Below are 19,635 nucleotides of genomic sequence, written 5' to 3'. Positions count from 1 at the left end.
TTGCCAAAACCAAGATTCTCCCAATATTGTTTGGTAGGTCCCCAGTGTTCTCTGAGAAGATCTAATGTGTGAAAATCCATCCAGTGCTCTCTTGGTTTGCAGTAGTTAACAAATAAATGTCTCTGTTGTTACACAGGGTGTCTTAGTTTATGCCAGAGAAAACCATCTGGATGATTCTGATTTACTGTCAGTGAGGAGATGGCATTTCCCCAAAACCCAAGCTGCTGAAAAAGGCATGAAACTAAAGGGTCAAGATGTACTGAGCAGCCTAAATCAAAAGTTGAGATTCTTTATTTAATACCATGGGGTTTGTGTTTCTTTATAGGAATACACTAGGTTGTATTTAGTGAACAAGGACTTTTTGCAGTGTTACATGGCCGGTGAGCTCATGAACGAGAAGTGTCCTTGTATAGCACACAGATTACACACTTATTTTGATGGAAGCCCTCCTGCTCTTCCTCAGCAGAGGACTCACTGGTGGAGCCCTGCTCTCTCTCCCCATCAGACAGCTCACTTAAGGAAATGGCTGCCAAGGCAGCCTTCAGCATGGAGGAACACTTGTTGTAGAAAGATATCACTGAACCCCAATCAGGGTACCATGAGGGTCTGATGCTCACCTGCCCAGACCCTTCCATTCTGTCACCAGCCGGAGACACCTTGTGGCCATCCTCAGGGGGGCATTCTCCACATGGGACGCTGTGCTCCTCAGGAGGGCATAGTGCTAGGGGGCATCCAGTGACACCAGCTGGAAGGAAGGTGCCCTGGCCTTGGGGTGCCTGTTTCTTGGGGGCTTCCTTCAGGGAAATGGTCTTTTCCTGCTTCTTCTTCTGAAGGTGTGGAGAGCGTTGGGGGCAGACGAGCTTCCTTCTCTTGCAGCATGGCTCTTCCTGAGCAGGGCTGCGTTGACATCCTCTCCTCCAGATGTTCTCGAGCAGCCTTGGGTTATCCCTCTGAAAGTTTGCATTTTGATAGATCTGAAAGGAAAAGAAAGCTTTTAGTCATTCTGAGGTAAAGAATGCATGACTGTCACACTGTCCCATCGTACTCAGCTGATTATGTGATGGAGAAAATCATTTCCATTGCTTTCAATGGTCCTGGTGCCCTTCAGCATGGCCTCACTAGAAACAAAATGCTCACAGCTGAAGGTTGTGAACCATATGTAGGCCATGACCTGGCCTCCAAGAGTCCTCCTAGCCTGCACCTATCTAAGGGGATTGCACACATTTTAATATCAAACATTCTACTTTGTACTCTATACAGTTACCAGTCAGTGAATAGTTTCAGTTATCCTTGAAAATGAAAAGATTTATCAAACTGCCCAGTAAGGACTTATCTTAATATTCATACCCTTATATTAATGCTACTCTCAGTTTTGGTAGAGAATCTTCTCTTTTCAGATGGCAGTGACCTTGGGACGACTCAGAAGGTATGATAGTGCTGGGGAAAAAAAGTGACTGGAGTACTGGATAACATCTCGATCACACCTTCCAAGGCTCAGGGTGTAATGTGGAAGAGGAGGCGGAAAGAATGTAAGAGCCAAAGGAAGGGTAGGACTCCTTACAACGTGCTCCTCCAGACACAAAATGGCCTGGATACCCATGACCTCACAGTGCCTGACACTACCTACACAAGACCATCATAAGAGGAGGAAAAGATCATGACACCAAAATAAAAGAGAGACTGATTGAGATGGGGAGGGGATATGATGGAGAATGGAATTTCAAAGGGGTAAGGGGGGGGGAGGGTGGGTATTACCATGGGATATTCTTTTATAATCATGGAAAATGTTAATAAAAATTGAGAAAAAAAAACGAAAGACTAATGGATAGAGTGAGGTGATATGATGGAGACCAGAATTGTGAAGGGGAAAGTGGGGGAGGGGAGGGAAATATGGTTTATTGTCTGTAAGTACAGAAGTTGTCAATAAATAAATTAATTAACACAGAAAATGGAAAGCTTACAGCCCATTGTTCATGGCATTGGTAGTGGGAATCTAAAAAAAAGAATTTTTTCTAGGCAAAGAATAATCTTTCATAGAAAATTTGACACAAATATACTCTACCATCATTTTCTTCTTTCCAGAGTGCACTGGTGAATTCTTTGTGCGTATCTTCCTGAACCCATGAAGATTAAGTTCACAGATGAAACGCTTTAAGCTGTCCATTTCAAAAATTTTATCTGCACCACTGCGGTGAAGGACCTCTGCTTCAAAAAGTTCTCCCTCAATCTTCACGGTGTCTCCTTTCTCACTCCAGCCCACAGACTTGAAGGCCTCATTCTCCACTACTGCCCAGAGTTTTCTGGGAAAGGGAAGCCCCAGGAGGCTGCAGGTGCCTTCCTCACTGGCTGCATGGTGGTCTGGTTCTGTTTGGAGGTTCTCTCTGAGGCTTGGATCTCGACTCCTGCCTTGGCCACTCTGAGCTTCTGAACCTCCTCTGGTGTCCCCGTTTGGATCACATGAAGCCTCAGATGGGGCTGCTCTAGCTGGCTGTTCACCAACCACTGGTTTCCCAATGGATTTGTCATTCTTTTTGATGCTCTTAGTGTTCATAGTCCTACACTAAATCTGCGCTACTTGTTCTGAGGATCACTAATCATGTCCTGCCTGGTCCAAAGCACGTCTGTTCTAGAACCTTTGTAGGGAAGCAACAATCTGCTGATGTCACCATGGGCTCTGACATGTCATGTCACCATGGTGACTCATAGTCAGTTAGAGGAGAAACAAGTGCTCAAATGTGGAGGAGTGCTTGACCTGCACTCAGCTACAATTTTTTTCCTCAGGAATGTGGATAAAAGTGTAGTTTACATTTTCAGAATTCTCCCCTGATTTCTGACAGGTAAATTTTGACACGGTCCAGTCCTGCAAGTGTTGAGAAACAGATCCCATTTCCTGTCACACCCCTGGAGAAGGATGGGAACTGGAAAAGCAGTTTTCATTCTCTCTGCTTAGCTCAGGGCTCAGCACCTACTTGGTCAAAGTGTGGGTGTGAGGCAGCGTGGAGCCTTGGGGGGTGGCTCATATGTCAAAGACGTTTGCTAGCCGAGCCTCCAAATCTGGGCTCTGTTCATACCATTACAGCAGCAGGAGACCTTGGTGCACCCATTTGTGTGTGTGCACATTGCACACATGCACACACACAAATACACAAATTACATATATGTCAGTTTTCCAAAATATTATTCAGGTCAGATATACAATGAGGCCACAGTACCACCATAGCACAGAGGCCTTCCCATGATCATTACTGAAAAGCACCCCAATCCCAGGTCTGTCATTGTGATCTTCCAACTGTGCCCGCAGGCTATTTGTATCAAAGCATTTATATATATATATGAAAATATGTCATTATAAAACCAGCTATTTTTAAAAATTCATTTTATTTATTTGTTTGTACTTATTTGCAAAGATTTACATGCATACTAGGGAATCAAACTTGGGTCATTAGGCTTTGCATGCAAGCGTCTCAAACAGTGACTGATCTCTCCAGCCCAAACCCGCCATTTTGTACAGTTAATATATACTAATAGCAAACTGAGCTAAGTTATAATCAACATTAGCAGCTGTGCTACATCTCTCATTATTTGTAGCAATATTTTCTCAGTACTTAGAATTTTATAAACAGACTCCTAAGTTATCACACAGCAGGGTTATTTTAACTTTAAAGAAAAGGCTCATTTGTGTAGAATAATTATGATTTCAAAAACAAGATTGCATCATATGGTCATTTATGCTTGACTTCACTAGAGGACAATTTCATCTATCTTTTTAAAATACTTTTTTTTTTTTTTAAGGAGAGAGTGAGAGAGACAGAGAGAGAGAGAGAGCTGGAGCTCATAAATGAGGTGGGTGTGCCAGGGCCTGATGCCACTGCAAAGGAATGCCAGGCCCATGTTCCACCTTTATGTATCTGGCTTTACATGGGTACTGGGAAAATCAAACCCAGGCCACCAAGCTTTGCATCCAAGTGCCCTTAAGCACTGAGACATCTCTCCATCCCCTCATCTTTCTTTATGTTACACAGTATCTCAATATTCCAGGCTGGACCTGAACTCACTCACGCTAGGATTACAGGTGTACATCCACAGGAGAGGTTTTGTCCAATGCTGGGTGTGGAAACCAGAGCTTTGTACATACTAGGCAAGCACTCTACCAAGTGAACTATGTCTACAGCCCCATCTTCAACATCTTAATCACTGTCCATTACCATAACCATCTCATTATGGCACCCCACATCCTAAAATCAATTAAACCAGTCTCAATAGAGGAAATGTACCCCCAAATGAAGGCAAGTAACAGAAGAACTGAGTAAATGAAGCAGTCCATTTCAGCCCTACCTTTGTGTGTCCTAATCAGTTTCTCTTCGTGGAATCTTGCTCAGAAATAGCTCTGTGCTGGGTGTTTCGGTTTCTGTGATGTTTCCTGCACAGACAAGTAAATGAGATTGTGTGTGAGACAGAATGTCCTAAGAAATAAAGCCTCACTTGGCTCCTCCACCCATGAACTTCTCACAGGCATTACAACATGAAGGATGTATTGATTTATTGGAGATATATCATGTTTCTGTGGCCCCTATCTAGTCCCAAACAGTCATGGAATCCTCTTAAGGTCTAGTGAACAAAGAGCATATTTTTCAGTTAACAAACTGCTCTTTTATGTGTCTCACACAGAGGTGTCCTCATCATAATCACTGGTACTGGGAAGGTTCGTTCAGAATGTTGAAGTTGAGTGTGGCAGTGCATGCTTTTAATCCCAGCAACTGGGAGTCAGAAGCAGGAGGATCACTGTGTGAGTTTGAGGCCAGCCTGAAACTACATAGTAAATTCCCAGCCAGACTGGGCTACAGAGGCCCTGCCTCAGAAAACAAAACAAACAAAACAACCAACCAAACAACGACAAAACCCAGAATGTTGACTGGAAGTCCCAGTATGGAACCACACTCTCCCTGAAAAAGCAACATTTTCCTGATTCTGCGAAATACAAGGTTCTAACATTGATCAACTTTTGACTCAGCCACATTTTATTCGTTTTAAATTTAAAGGGAATGTTTTAACTACCTACAGGCATAATACTCACAGCATCACCAGGACAATTTGGATGTGAAATAATTCATGCCTGGTGCCTTCAGAAACTGACAATCTTACTCCTAAACCACTTCCTTTCATAGGAAGTGGCATATATAATATATAATATATATAGTTTGTTCATTTGTTTGTTTGTGTGGTTTGGTTTGGTTTGGCTTTTTGAGATGGGGTCTCACTGTAGGCCAGGATGACCTGGAAATCACTATGTCGTCTCAGTGTGGCCTTGAACTCATGAGGATCCTCCTACCTCTGCCTACCAGTGTTGGGATTAAAGGTATGTGCCACCGTGCCTGGGTGTTTTGTTCAACATAGGGTCTCACTCTTGCCCAGGCTGACCTGGAACAAGCTTAAATTATTCCCCTTTTCTACTGCTGCATCTGAAATGTGTTGGACCTTTTGTTGAGTGGGCAAGGTCTCCAGTTGCCATCACAGAGAAGAGTGCAAAACTGGCAGTCTCCACTTTCACTTTGTGTGGGCCATGGATTTTGTTGGTTATTTGTTCATGATATTTGGTTGCAGTGGGCTGGAAATCCTTGCCAAATATACTTGCAACATTTTAGCTGAAAAAGCAATATTGATTTTATATTTTAATTAGCATACAGAGCTCTAGGTATAATCATGACATTTAAAAATATTCCTAAACCTCTTTTGGCTCTGTGCATGTTCAATACTCTATATGTCAGGTGAACAATGTCTAGTATACATAGTTTTTATAAAGCAGGAACAAAGACAAAAAAACAAAAATAACAGAAATGATCACTGTGTCATCCTGAAGACCTGAGGTTTGCTCCAGTGTGCTTGTCTCTTTCCACTTTTCAGTCCTCTTATGAAAACCGTTCTCTCTGGCCCATGATCTTTGGTTGTACTCGACAGTGAGAATTCAAAGCCAGGATACAGACTGGGAAGATGTCTTAGTGTTTAAAGATATTTGTGTCCAAACACAAGGACATGACCTCTCGTTGTCGGCTTTTGTTTTACTTATCCTAATGCTTTTGATTTTTATTCATTCTATAGTATGTGCCCAAAATCTTGTCATAAAATGACTTAACTTACAGTTATTTCTTCAAATTCAAAAGTTATTGAAATGCTTCTGGCATATATCATTCTTTTTATGTGCTAATATTGCAAATTTGGTTTATTTTAGGGTGGTTTTTTGTTTATGTTGAGGTTGACGTGCAATCACAATACATTTAGTTCAAATATAGTTTAGGTAAAATGTATATGTGCTTGCAAAGGAAAGTTTTGGAGGCTGATGAAGACTGCTACCTTTGCAACATGTGCCAACATGTCAGAAGTGAAACAATACACACATGACTTTAAGAGAACACTGTATTCACTTATTTGTGAGGAGAGAGTGAGAGAGAACTGCCATGTCAGGGCCTCTTACCCCTACAAATGCATTCCAGACATATGTGCCACCTTCTGGTTCTGGCTTGGCATGTGTATTGGGGAATTGAACCCAGGGTGCCTTTGTAGGCAAGTCCCTTTAACCACTGAGCCGTTGCCCCAACCCCATAGACACAGACTTTGTTTGTTTGTTTGTTTTGTTTTTTGAGGTAGGGTCTCACTCTAGCTCAGGCTGACCTAGAATTCACTATGGAGTCTCAAGGTGGCCTCAAACTCATGGCGATCCTCCTACCTCTGCCCCCAGATTGCTGAGATTGAAGGCATGCGCCACCACACCCGGCTCCTCAGACATTTTTAAATTAAACATCCTGCTTGAGCCCCTAGCAGGCAGATCCTTGCTGAGAGGTGAGGGGGACATGTCACTGGAGATGGACCTTAATGTCAAGCCCTAAGGTGTGTTTAGGGGTGGATCTGAATTCCAGCCCAAAAGTGTGTGGAGAACACTTTGTGCTATGGCAGTTCTTGCTTGCTTCCTTGCTGTTGCTGTTTCTTTTTGCTTGGTGCCATGAAAGGGAGCAAGCTTCTTCTGTCACTGATGGTGTCCCCTTGGATTTTTTGTAAACATGAAATAAACCCTTCCTCCCATAAATTCTATCTGGATGGGTGTTCACCTTAGCAAGGAAAAGCTGACTAAACAGATGTGGTCACAGCAGAGTAAATTTATTGTCAATTTTAACACAAATCAGAAAGCGAGGATACTTGAAAAAAGTTTTACTAAAAACTTAAGAATGGAAATATCTGTAATCTTTATTAAAATACTGTAAAAGATAAATATTATTACATTTTACTTTGTAATTTGGCTAATTAAAATTTCATTAACACTGCTATAAAGTCAGTTTATGTGAAAGCTATTTTATAAGGATGCATATTTATTTCACTATAATTTTTCCTTTATCTTTCAAGGCTTTTGTTTTATTTTTTTAATTATTATTTATTTATTTAATTAGTTTTGAACTCAGTGAATACAATCAAGTTGGTAGCATTATTAGGCTCATCCGTGACCTACCCACTCCTGATTGGCCCCTCCTTGTTGATGTAAATGGGTCGTGCATTGTGGAGTTAGCCCACAGTTATTGGTATGATAAATGTCTCTGCATATCATGACCCAACATGTGGCTCTGACATTCTTTCCGCCCCCTCTTCTGCAAAATTTCCCTGAGCCATGTTGGGTTCATTTTTGGTCTGCTTCAGTGCTGAGGTGTTGGGGGCCTCTGAGGCTCTGGCTCTCTGATTTGTTAGGAGTTGATTTTTCTCTGTGTTGGTCCCCTTCCCCTTTGTGCTGGTATCCGGTTCACATGAAAACATCACCCTTGCTTATTTCACCAACTTTTCTTAGTTTCAGCCAGGGCCCTTTTGAGATATGATGGGCTGGTTCTCTCCTTAGGAACTACATATATCTGAAATAGAGAAGCAGATTCTCCACCAGAGAGTAAAGTTAGCACCAGACAAATGGGATTACTTTTTTTTGTTGTTGTTGTTCATTTTTTATTTATTTATTTGAGAGCGACAGACATAGAGAGAAAGACAGATAGAGGGAGAGAGAGAGAGAATGGGCGCGCCAGGGCTTCCAGCCTCTGCAAACGAACTCCAGACGCGTGCGCCCCCTTGTGCATCTGGCTAACGTGGGACCTGGGGAACCAAGCCTCGAACCGGGGTCCTTAGGCTTCACAGGCAAGCGCTTAACTGCTAAGCCATCTCTCCAGCCCTACTTTTTTTTTTTAATAGAGAATTTAATATGTGTAGGCCCTCTTGTAGCCCATGATTGATGGTAGCTTGATATTGGAGAGTGGGCTTATGTTTGGATATGGTTCTGACTTGTTTCCCAGCTCCAGCTATGGGTCTCATACCACTGAGGGGATCAGTTAGCCAAATCAAGAGCAGTTGGTTTCCCACCATGGCTGTGTGCCACTCTGCACTTGTGTGAGCATCATGACAGGTTATTTGCTGCTAAGTAGGTTAGACCACTAGTTGCTTCGGCAGATATTGTTCATTTTCCCCCAGTCGCCCATGTAGCACCTTCCGGCACTAGATGCGCTGTCTGGGGACTGACTCTCTTCCAGCTTCCAGTCATGTCATTCCATTTTAGGTGTCAACCGCATACAGTGTCTTCAGCAATAGGGTCTTACCACTAACCTTTGGTGGGTCATCAAGTACTCTGACAGAAATCTGTCTTTTAGGAAACCTTGTAGGTCTCTCTGATCAAAAGCTCATTGTGGATGATAGCCACATGCTGGTACTGGGAGTCACAGGTCAGTGCCCACTAAGGCAAGGAAGAAAAAGACAACTATTATAAAAAAGTTAGAGAAGAGAGAGAGAGAGAGAGAGAGAGGTGTTAGAAGATTAAGGTAAGTCTTCATCATACCCTCTACAGTGCCTTGTGGTTGAGGTGTTCCCTCTAAGGGCCTGGTGAATGTCCAAGCATTTGGTCTGCCTTTAGGATGTAGAACTTTATGGTACCATTGCCGTTTGGGTCTAGATTTGTGTCCCCCATGCCCTCCGTTGCCCTTCCCTCCCTCCCTACCCCTCCTATTGACTAGTCCTCAAGATGCTTGCTGGGTATGTAAGGCATCTTGGGTAGACTCAGGTTAGGTGCTGTAGATGAGTGAGACTATGTGGCAATTTTCTATGTGTGATTGGGCAAGTTGTCTGAGAATGATCTGTTTCAGGTTCAACCATTTTTCATCAAATTTCATTGTGGCATTTTTTCTTACTGATGTATAGAATTCCATTGTGTATATATACCACATCTTAGTTATCCATTCTTCTAGTGATGGACACCTGGGTGGATTTCCTATCTCACTCCTCCCATCCCTTTCCTTCCATTTTTCATTTTATTTCCATTTCCTCATTCCCTCTTACCTCCTCTTTTTATCTCACTTTATCTTGGTAGTATGAATTGAATCTAGTGCATGCTAGGCCAATGCCCTCTTGCTGAGTTATATCGCCCCCCCCCCTTATTATGTACTTCTTAAATTTTGAGATAGGGTACTGTAGTAACCATCTCATTGCTAGGACAAAGCACCTTACTAAAAGCAGAAGAGGGGTGGAAAAGATTTCTTTTGGCTTAAGGTCTCAAGGTGAAGCTCCGTGATAGCAGAGGAAAGTGTGGCATGAGCAGAACCTGGATGGATATCATCTTTGCCACAAGAGTTAGAAACCAGCAGCAACCAAGTGAGTCAAACTCTAGCAAGGATGAGCTGGCTATAATACCCCTAAGCCCACCTCCAGCAACACACCTCCTGCAACAAGGCTCCACTTCCCAAATTTGCATCACCTGGGGATCAAGCATTAAAAATCACGTGAGTTAGCTGGGTGTGGAGGTGCATGTCTTTGATACTAGTAAGTGGGATGCAGAGGTAGGAGGATCGCTCTGAGTTTGAGGCCAACCTCAGACTACACAGTGAATTCCAAGTTGGCCTGGGATAGAGTGAGACCCTACCTGAAAAAAAAAAATTTAAAAAAATCACATGAGCTCATGAGGGACAACTGATTCAACAACACCACGAGGTTTCACTAAATGACCCAGGCTGTCCTTAAATTTGTAAACCTCCTGCCTCAACATCTGAAGAATTTGGGATTTCAGACCTGTGACATCAGGCTGGGAAACAGGTGAATTTTTTCAATGTTGCTTATTGCAGTCAGGATCACATTGCTTGTAGAAATCACCCAACCAAGAGAGGCTTGTGGAAAAAAAAGAGGTTTATTTTGGCTTAAAGGCTCAAGGGATAGGTCCACAATGGCAGGGGAAAAGATGGCATGAGCAGAAGGTGGACATCACCCCCCTGGCCCACATAAGGTGGACTATAGCAACAGGAGAGTGTGCCAAACACAGCCAAGGGGGACGCTGGCTATAAAGCCCATAAGCCCGCCCCCAACAATACACTCCCTCCTGGAGGCATTAATTCCCAAATCTCTATCATCTGGTAACATAGCATTCAGAACACATAAGTTTATAGGGGACGCCTGAATCAAACCACCACATTTCCGCCCCCAGCCCCCATAAACTGATAACCATACATGATTTAAAATTCAATGCATTCATTCCAACTTTAAAAGTCCCTGTCGGTTTTAATCAATCCCAATGATGTTCAAACATCTCCATGATCCAAGGTCTTTTAACTGAGTCATAATACCAAAAAGAAATCTCCCCCAAACCCATAATGGCACAGAATAAACATTTACACTGCAAAAGATGTCACTGGGCATAGCAAAGAAACATTCAGCCGATACAAGATTTAAAACAACCAGGGCAAACATCAAATTCTGTAGTTTCAAGTCCAACAACTTGAGCCAGTGACAAATCTCCAAGTCTGTTGGGTCGTGAAAGGCCCAGGCTTGGGGCCTAGTGGAAGTTGCTGAGCCTAGCTAAAGTTTGGCGAGCTGTCTCTGGCCAGCTAGGACTCAGCAAGATGTGTAATGGCTTCTGGCCTGGCACCTCCACATGAGGCTCTGGGAACCCAGCAGACTAGTGCCCCTTGGGAGGCATTCACTGAGGAGGTAATGACTGTACATGTGCAGGTGAGCGTACCCTTAGAGTTATAAGGCAATCTTCATATTTAATGTGCTAAACTTTGCTTCTATAACCTGTGCTTGCTTGTCAACATTTCTTCGTTCCCTTTCTCTTTCCTTTCACTTTCAGTTTGCCAGCGGCTTTTGTATTTCTGAAGGCTTGTGCTTCTCTCTCTCTCTCTTCTTGGGCCTGTGAAGGCCGGCCAGCTTTTTCTGCCATTATGGAACTTCCTCTGGATCTGTGAGCTTCAATAAATATCCATTCCTCCATAACTGTGCCTGGTGTGGAAGTATATCTCAGTGAACCTGAAGCTACCTGATAAGTGGACTGAGATGAACCTGACTGTGTGGATGTTGATCTTTTGGAACCTTTACTTTGGAGGAATAGGCATGGACTTTTTGCTTGCAACTGAAGGTGTCTTCTGGAGTGGTAAGCCACATTTTATGGACTATTCTGATAAGAATCTGGGAATGCTAAGTGCAGACAGCATTAAACTTTGAGGCTTGGCTTATAGCTTTCTAAGGGGAAGGAAAGACTGCAGGGGACTTTGTTGGAACTGGGCTACTGGCATAAGGGCTGGCTGTGTCCTGCTACCCAGGCCCAGAGAGTTTAATCAAGGTTAAGTCTGTAATGGACTGATGTGCATGGCTAGAGATATTGGACTGAGAGATTTAAGATTTGGTTTTTGTTTGTTTGTTTTGGTTTTTCGAGGTAGGCTTTCACTCTAGCCCAGGCTGACCTGGAATTCACTATGGAGTCTCAGGGTGGCCTAAAACCCATGATAATCCTCCTACCCCCGCCTCCCAAGTGCTGGGATTAAAGGCATACACCACCAAACCCGGCTGAGATTTAAGATTTTAAGCTTAAAAAAAAAAACCTCAAACAAGTTAAAATTACAGGCACTGAGACTAATTTTACGTTATGATGGTTCAATTTACATTGTTTTAGTCTCTCCTTGCTATGCCTTATACCAGTTAAAAATGTTTACTCTGTGCCTTTATATGTTAGAAGTGTTTAACTTGGTTGATTTTACAGGTCTTAATATCTTAAACTGGTCAAGACTGTGGGGATCTTTAAAATCAAACTGGATGCAATTTATATATAATGTGTGACAGTTATAAATCTATTGGGAGCCAAGGACAAAATATGGTAATTTAAATAGATGACCCCCCTGCTGGCAGCTTGTGCCTGCTGGGAGTTGGCAGGCAGTCCACCTCCTGGGAGACTGCCATGTGGCTCCCTTGGAATGACCCAGGTGGGGACAAGTCCGCCCTCTAGTGGTGACTGGGCTCACTGATATTTTTCTTTCAGTCAGTACCTTTTCCCACACCTACTGGGCATCAGCACATGCTGGGGAAAAAATCTAAACATGCAGTTAGTCATATGCTTCAATGTTTTGCCACTCTCGGGCTGTCTGATCAAATTAAAACAGATAATGACCCCTGCTTTGCAAGCAAGGCCTTTATAGATTTTCTCCAGACCTGGAAAATCTCACATTCCACAGGCATCCCATACAAACCCCGGGACCAAGCTATTGTTAAAAGATATAATCAAACTCTCAAGTCGCAATTACAAAAACAAAAGGGGGAATCCTTACTCCCACACGAGCAACTAAAAAAGGCATTATTTGCCCTAAATATTTTAATTTTTTCTAAAAAAGATAAACAATTATCCCCTTTTCAAAAACATTGGTCCTCATCTGTTACCTACAGTTCTATCTGGGTAAGATGGAGAGACATATTGACTGGGGCCTGGAGAGAACCAGACCCGCTCCTCACAGGAGGGAGAGGGTTTAAGTGAGTCCTCCCTCAAGATAAAAAATAAAAATAAATAAAAACATTTGGCTTTAGGCTTGTACTTTTAATGTCTAACCTTCATACTCAGCTTTAAAGTAGCTCCTGAGAAAGTTCAAACTGTGCCTCTCTTTGAGATCTTGGGCTCAATCCTTACCCTAGATACAGTTTCACCTGTTAGATGCTCTATACACTAGGGTTAAAAGTTAGAACTCATTTGGAGTGTCATGTAGATTTTCAATGGGTTTGTGTTACTTCTAAAAAAGTATAATGACAGTCAACAGCATTGGGAAAATATATTTAAGAGACATATGACATAATAATAATATTTCCTTGGATCTGATTCAGTTACATTCAGAGATTTTGTCTTTGCAAAATAATCATCTTATTTTTGATGCAGCTAAAGGTGCTGATGACTTAATATCTGCTTTTAACTCTGCCTTGCCTGGATGGAATTCTCTCACTTCTTGGATAGGTGTTTCTCTTTTGCTCATTCTGTGTAATTCTCTGGAGCCATTTGGCTGGCCTTGTATCCATAGCTCTGGGCCATTTCACAAGACTTTAGCATCTACATGTAAGCAAGATTATACACATTCGGTGTTTAATAAGAGCTGGCCATTCCTTAAGATTTATATGTGTATTGCTACGATCAAAGGGTTTATTTGCTTCCCAACCTTGAGATAATCTTTTGTACTGAGAAGTGATTAAAGTACAAAAGCTCTGTAACAGAAAGGAGTTTTTTGATAAAAACTTAATGTAAAGCTCATGAAATTTTTGTCCATGGGAAAGCTTTATAAAAAGAAAAAGACCCATTTGGGTACCAGCGAGAGACCTAAAATATCTGAGCTTCCCTGGCTGCTTGCAGTACAGTTGCCCATATGTCCTTAAAAACACTGCTCAGCCACCTTCCCCATCCCCATCCAGCTTTTCCCAATGTTTCCTCTGGGCATTTGGGCCCCGCCTTCCCCTAATAATTCCAGTATAGATGTGGGGTATATTCATCCTTCCTTCTGTACTTTTAACACACTGAGCCCAGTGCTCAACGCTGCCTGCCTTCTGGAACGGTTTATGTTTGCGGAGGCGGAATGGCCTATGACTTTCTGCCCAACTGGATGGGCCTTTGTGCCCCAGCCACCTTAATCCCAGATGTAGATATCATTTCTGGAAGCTAGATTCCCTGGCTGAGGTAGTCCTACAAAACAGGAGGGGACTAGACCCATTAACGGCTGAAAAGGGAGGCATATGCTTGTTTTTACAGGAAAAATGCTGCTTTTACACCAGTAAATCAAGAATCGTCCAGGACAAGATTAAGAGGCTCCAGGAAGACTTGGAGAGGAGGCGTCGGGACCCTCAGGACAGCCCACTGTGGACGGGCTTACATGGCTTCTTACCCTACCTACTCCCTTATCTTAGGCCCCTCCATCCCCTCCTTCTTCTCCTCACTGTTGGGCGTTGTGTAATTAACAAAATTACACAATTTATTCACCAGCAGCTGGAGGAAATAAAACTTCATCAGGTGGATACATTATCACAGGCTGGCAACTCAGGAATTAAGTTCCTCAGATGACCCACTGCCACCTCCCCTGCCCTCCATGTGACCGATGATGGGTAAGATCCCCAGAGGGGGACAACCTAAAACTGGCCATGGAGTGGCTTCTCAGCAAGCTAAACACCTGGTTCCCAATGACAGATAAGATCTCCAGAGGGGGACAACCTAAGACAGGGGCCATGGTGACTAATGCTCTGAGCTAAACACCTGGTTCCCAATGACAGGTAAGATCTCCAGAGGGGGACAACCTAAGACAGGGGCCATGGTGACTAATGCTCTTACAAAAACAAAAGGGGGAGATGTTGGGCCCTGAAAGGCTCAGGCGTGAGGAGAACTTCCTGAGCCTAGCTAAAGTTTGGTGAGCTGTCTCTGGCCAGCTACGACTCAGCAAGATGCCTAATGGCTTCTTGCCTCCCACCTCCACATAGAAGTTTGAATTATCATTTCAATAGTCACAGTTTACTATTGGCCCTTACCTCTCTGCCCTCCCCCCATCCTAAAATCCCCACCTTCATCCCCAACATTATGTAGGCAACTGCTTACAACAACAAAGCGAGTTCCTGTGAGCTCCTGCTTCCACAAGACTCCCGACTCAGTGTGGTTTTTCTCCAGTGACTAGCAGAGATTCTGGGTCATGTGATGTCCACCCTCTTCCTCAACCCCTTGGGAGGAACCATCAGGCCGGGTCCCTCCTCAGCACTACCTGCCCACCAGCAGAGCCCGGCACAAATACAATAATTCCCACCAGCAACAAGTCTCTGGCATTCAAATCCCACCCCTCCAGCTAGGCTACTTACAGTCCTGGGAAACCTCATTGTGGTGGGAAGCTTCCATTAGCAGCCATCTCGTGGTCCCGGCATCTCCACTGGGTCTCCACTGCAATCCATGGCTCATCCTCATGGCCCCATGGGGTCTCCATGCAGGCAACACTGCCCATGGATATTTCTAAAACACAAGATCATGTTGAAATCTCAATGGCCCTCTCTTTGCTGCCTTTGTTATACTCCACAATACCAGGTAGGGTGCCAGTTTGTTAATCCAGGGGGGAATAAAGCAGACTTTGAAGAACAGGACACTCTTTGAGCACTCAGGCCCCTTCTAAAGAGTCTACATTCTTCTTGTTGCCCCAGTGCAGGTCAGCTAGCCCAATCTCAAAGGCTGTAATCTCTCAATGGCAGCTGAATGGGCAACAGTTCACCCAAAGATTTTTCTTTCTGTGCCATATCCCTCTGCTCACACCAGTTTATTTCTATGCAAAGCAACCCTGCACAACTTCTCAGGACATGGGGATAACAGCAAGCTTCTCACACAAACTGTTTGTAGCACAGTTCAGGCAAAGCTCTTTCTCACCCTCATAATATGCTAAACCTCACGGTCCACAGTCTTACTGTGTTCAGGTTTTCAGTTCTGGCCAGAGTAGGCCATCAAGCTGTACTTACAGCACTGCAAGGCGTCTCTTAGGCCAAGGTTTCAAATCCTTCCACATTCCTCTTGAAATTCAGCTCCAAAAGGCCAAAGACACACAGTCAGGTGTCTAGCAGCAATCCCACTCCTCGGTACCACTTTACTGCTGCAGTCCGGTTCGCAATGGATGGAAAAAAGAGTTTTATTTTGGCTTACAGGCTCAAGGGGGAAGGTCCATGATGGCAGGAAGAAACGAAGGCATGAGCAGAGGGTAGATATCACTGCTTGGTCAACATAAGCATAGGAGCACGCCCATAGCATCAGGAGACTGTACGAAATACTGACAAGGGGAAACTAGCTATAACACACATAAGCCCACCCCCAAAACTATACACTGCCTCCAGGAGACTTTAATTCCCAAGTCCCCATCAGCTGGCAACCTAGCATTCAGAACACCTAAGTTTATGGGGGAACACCTGAATCAAACCACCACACTTATCATTTATCTTTCTACAATAAAATTCTTTCTCAGATATAGTTCTATGAATTCCTACTGAGGTGGCAAACAGTCAATGATTCTTAAAGAAATAGCTTGGGAAGTTCACACAAGACAAACACATTGAATAGTGATTTGACTGCAATGTCCTTTTATTCAAGGACAAATTTCATCATTTTTAAAAAGTTCTAATCTCCATTATCCATTAAATGTATGAAGGCCTTAAACATTATTGTCTTTCTATCAAATGACATATTGCAGGAAAAGACATTACATTTAGTTTTTCTATTCAAGGAATTCAAATTACTATTCAAGAAGTAGTTAATTTCTTATGAATAAAGTATTAAAAGAGAAATATATATATATCTTGCTATTTAAGGAAAGGGCTATAGACTTTTATGACATCTATAAATTTGCTCTAAACTCTGCAGCTAACTTCATTTTTATGGCCATTAGCTATCCAGGAAGATTCTGCAATTTGGTGGAAGGGTTTGTCTTAGCAAGAGCACTGTATAGATGACTTAGCTCAAGGTCCTCATAAGCATGAACTTACTGTGGATGACAGCTTAACAAGAAGATCTACAACACAACCCCAAGACCTCTAATGCAAAATATGAGGCTTTTTCGCACAACATGATTCATTCAATTAACTGACAAGAAATTTCTCGGGTGAAAAATACATGAGGCCAAGTGATCTCTGTCACTGTGTGTATGGTGTCATTATTTCCAAGTTTGTAAAATAGTTCCTGCTATGAGCTATACAGAACAGTGGATAGGTGACTTGCATTTTAATGGTAAAACTACGAAGATTTGATGCTTATTTATTTGAGACAGAGAAAGAGAGAGACAGAGAGACAGAATGGGCATGCCTGAGCATCCAGCTACTGTACACAAACTCCAGGTGCATGTGCCATGTGAATCTGGCTTATATGGGTCCTGGGGAATTGAACCTGGGTCCACTGGCTTTGCCAGCAAGTATCGTAGCCATCAGGCAAGTTCTCCAGCCCATTTTTTAAGGATTGAATTTAATTTTATAAAGTTTTCATTTCTATAAAGCCAGATGCACAATGTGAAGCATGGGTCTGGAGTTCATTTGCAGTGGTTAGGAGCCCTAGTGGCCCATTCTCTCCCCCCCCCCCATCTATCTACATATATGCCTATCTATTTATCTATCTTTCCCATTCTCAAAAGAAGTAAATAAAATATTTTTGAAATTTAATTTAATTACAACATGCTCCCTCCAGAAATAAAATGGCCTGGGTATCTACAGCCTCACAGTGCTTGACACTACCTGCATAAGACCATCATAAGAGGAGGAAAAGATCAAGGCATCAAAAGTAAAAGAGAGACTGATTGAGATGAGGAGAGGGTATGATGGAGAGTGGAGTTTCAAAGGGGTAAGTGGGGGAGGGAGGGTATTACCATGGGGTATTTTTTTTTTTACAAACATGAAAGTTGTTAATAAAAAAATTAATTTTTTTTAAAAAGCAAACACAAAAATCAAGTTAATTATTTTGTACTTTATTATGTCTGCAATCTGCTATATAGTAAGTTACTCATTCCCCACCCTTACCATGTACCATATATTTAGGAAATTAGGGTGCTTCAACATTCTTTCCTCCCTACATACTACAGTGTCCAAGTGGGATGGAAGCATGCATAGACTGCTCAGCTGTAAGAGTTTCTTTGAGGCTTACAGGTTTCATATCCCTGCCCCACTTCCTGTTTGCTCTCTACTTGCTTGGAAACAAGTTGGCTTCCCTCTCCTGTCTCCATGCCTTCTCTGACACTAGCTCCTCTACCCCTGGAACTGTAAGTGAAGACACTCCCTTTCCTTCCTTAAGCTGCTTCTTGTCAGGTACGTGGTCACAGCACTGAGTACACTTTACTTTTTTTTTAATTTAATTTATTAGTTTTCTTTTCAGTAAATACAGGCAGTTTGGTACCATTATTTAGGCTCATCTGTGATCTACCCCCTCCCATTACACCCTCCTTGTTAATGAAAGTGCGTCGTGCATTGTGGAGTTAGCCCCCAGTTATTGGTATGATAAATGTCTCTGCAAATCATGACCCAACATGTGACTCTGAAATATTTTCTGCCCCCTCTTCCACAAAATTTCCCTGAGCCATGTTGGGTTCATTTTTGGTCTGCTTCACTGCTGAGGTGTTGGGGGCCTCTGAGTCTGTGCCTCTCTGATTTGGTAGGAGTTGATTTTTCTCTGTGTTGAGTCTCCTTCCCTTTTGTGCTGGTATCCGGTTCACAGGAAAACATCACCCTTGCTTATTTTGCCAGTTGTCCTTAGTTTCAGTTGGGCCCCTTTTGAGGTATGTTGGGGCAGCTCTCTTCTTAGGATCTGCATCTATCTGGAAAAGAGAAGCAGATTCTCCAACAGTGAGTAAGTTAGCACCCGGAAAATTGAGATAACCCTTACTTTTATGATAGACAGTATGATAGGTGTAGGCCCTCTTATACCCCATGATTGATGGTAGCTTGATATTGTAGAGTGGGCTTGTGTTTGGATATAGTTCTGACTTGTTTCCCAGCTCCAGCTATGGGTCTAGTACCACTGAGTGGATCAGTTAGCCAAATCAAGAGCAATTGATTCCTCACCATGGCTGTGTACCCCTATTGCATTTCTGTGGGCATCACATCCGGTTATTTGTTGCTAATTAGGTTAAACAATGTTTTGCTTGGACAGATCTTGGTCATTTCCCCCAGTGGCCTACGTAGCATCTTCTGGCACTAGACACGCTGACTGTCTGTGGACTGACTTTCTCCTAGCTTCCAGCCATGTCCTTCCATTTTACGGGTCAGCTGCGTATGGTGTCTTCAGCAATAGGATCTTACCACTGGCCTTTGGTGGGTCATCAAGTACTCTGACAGAAGTCTGTCATTGTTTTGGGAAACCTTGTAGGTTTCTCTGATCAAAAGCTCATTGTGGATGGTAGGCCCAAGCTGGAAGTGGGGGTTTCAGGTCAGTGTCCACTAAGAAATTGAGGAAGAACATAACTAATATACAAGAGTTAGATGGGAGAGAGATAGAGGGGAGAGGGGGAAAGGGAGGGAGGGGAGATGTAGGAGATTTAGGTCAGTTTTGATCCAACCCTCTCCAGTGTCTTGTGGTTCAGGTGTTTCTTGTAAGGGTCTAGTGAAGCTTCAGCCATTTAGTCTGTCTTTAAGAAGTAGAATTTTATGGTACCATTACCATTTGGGTCCAGATTACTGTTTTCCACCATTTGATTCCCTCCCCGCCCTCCCATCCATCCTATTGTCTAGTCCATGAGGTGCTTGCTGGGTATGTAATGTACTTGGGGTCGATTCAGGGTAGGTGTTGTAGATGAGTGAGACTATGTGTCAATTTTTTTTCTGAGATTGGGTAAGTTCGCTGAGAAT

The 19,635-nt window shown here is 43.1% G+C and overlaps 1 long non-coding RNA gene across 2 annotated transcripts; it reads right to left on the bottom strand.

Annotated features, from left to right (window-relative positions):
* Window positions 1–682: 682 nt before the first annotated feature.
* On the bottom strand, window positions 683–15,222 carry LOC123457215. Of its 2 annotated transcripts, XR_006634944.1 has the most exons (4): window positions 15,139–15,210; window positions 10,075–10,169; window positions 4,336–4,420; window positions 683–974 (listed from the first exon to the last, which is right to left on the bottom strand). It is a non-coding gene; the product is annotated as an uncharacterized LOC123457215 (long non-coding RNA). The 2 variants fall into 2 exon arrangements; XR_006634945.1 differs by lacking the exon at window positions 10,075–10,169 and having other exon boundaries at window positions 15,139–15,222.
* Window positions 15,223–19,635: the final 4,413 nt, after the last annotated feature.

This window comes from Jaculus jaculus (assembly GCF_020740685.1).
Source record: "Jaculus jaculus isolate mJacJac1 chromosome Y unlocalized genomic scaffold, mJacJac1.mat.Y.cur SUPER_Y_unloc_3, whole genome shotgun sequence".
Taxonomy (NCBI): domain Eukaryota; kingdom Metazoa; phylum Chordata; class Mammalia; order Rodentia; family Dipodidae; genus Jaculus; species Jaculus jaculus.
The sequence above is the reverse complement of the archived record's forward strand: the minus strand, read 5'-3'. Positions and strand labels throughout refer to the sequence as shown.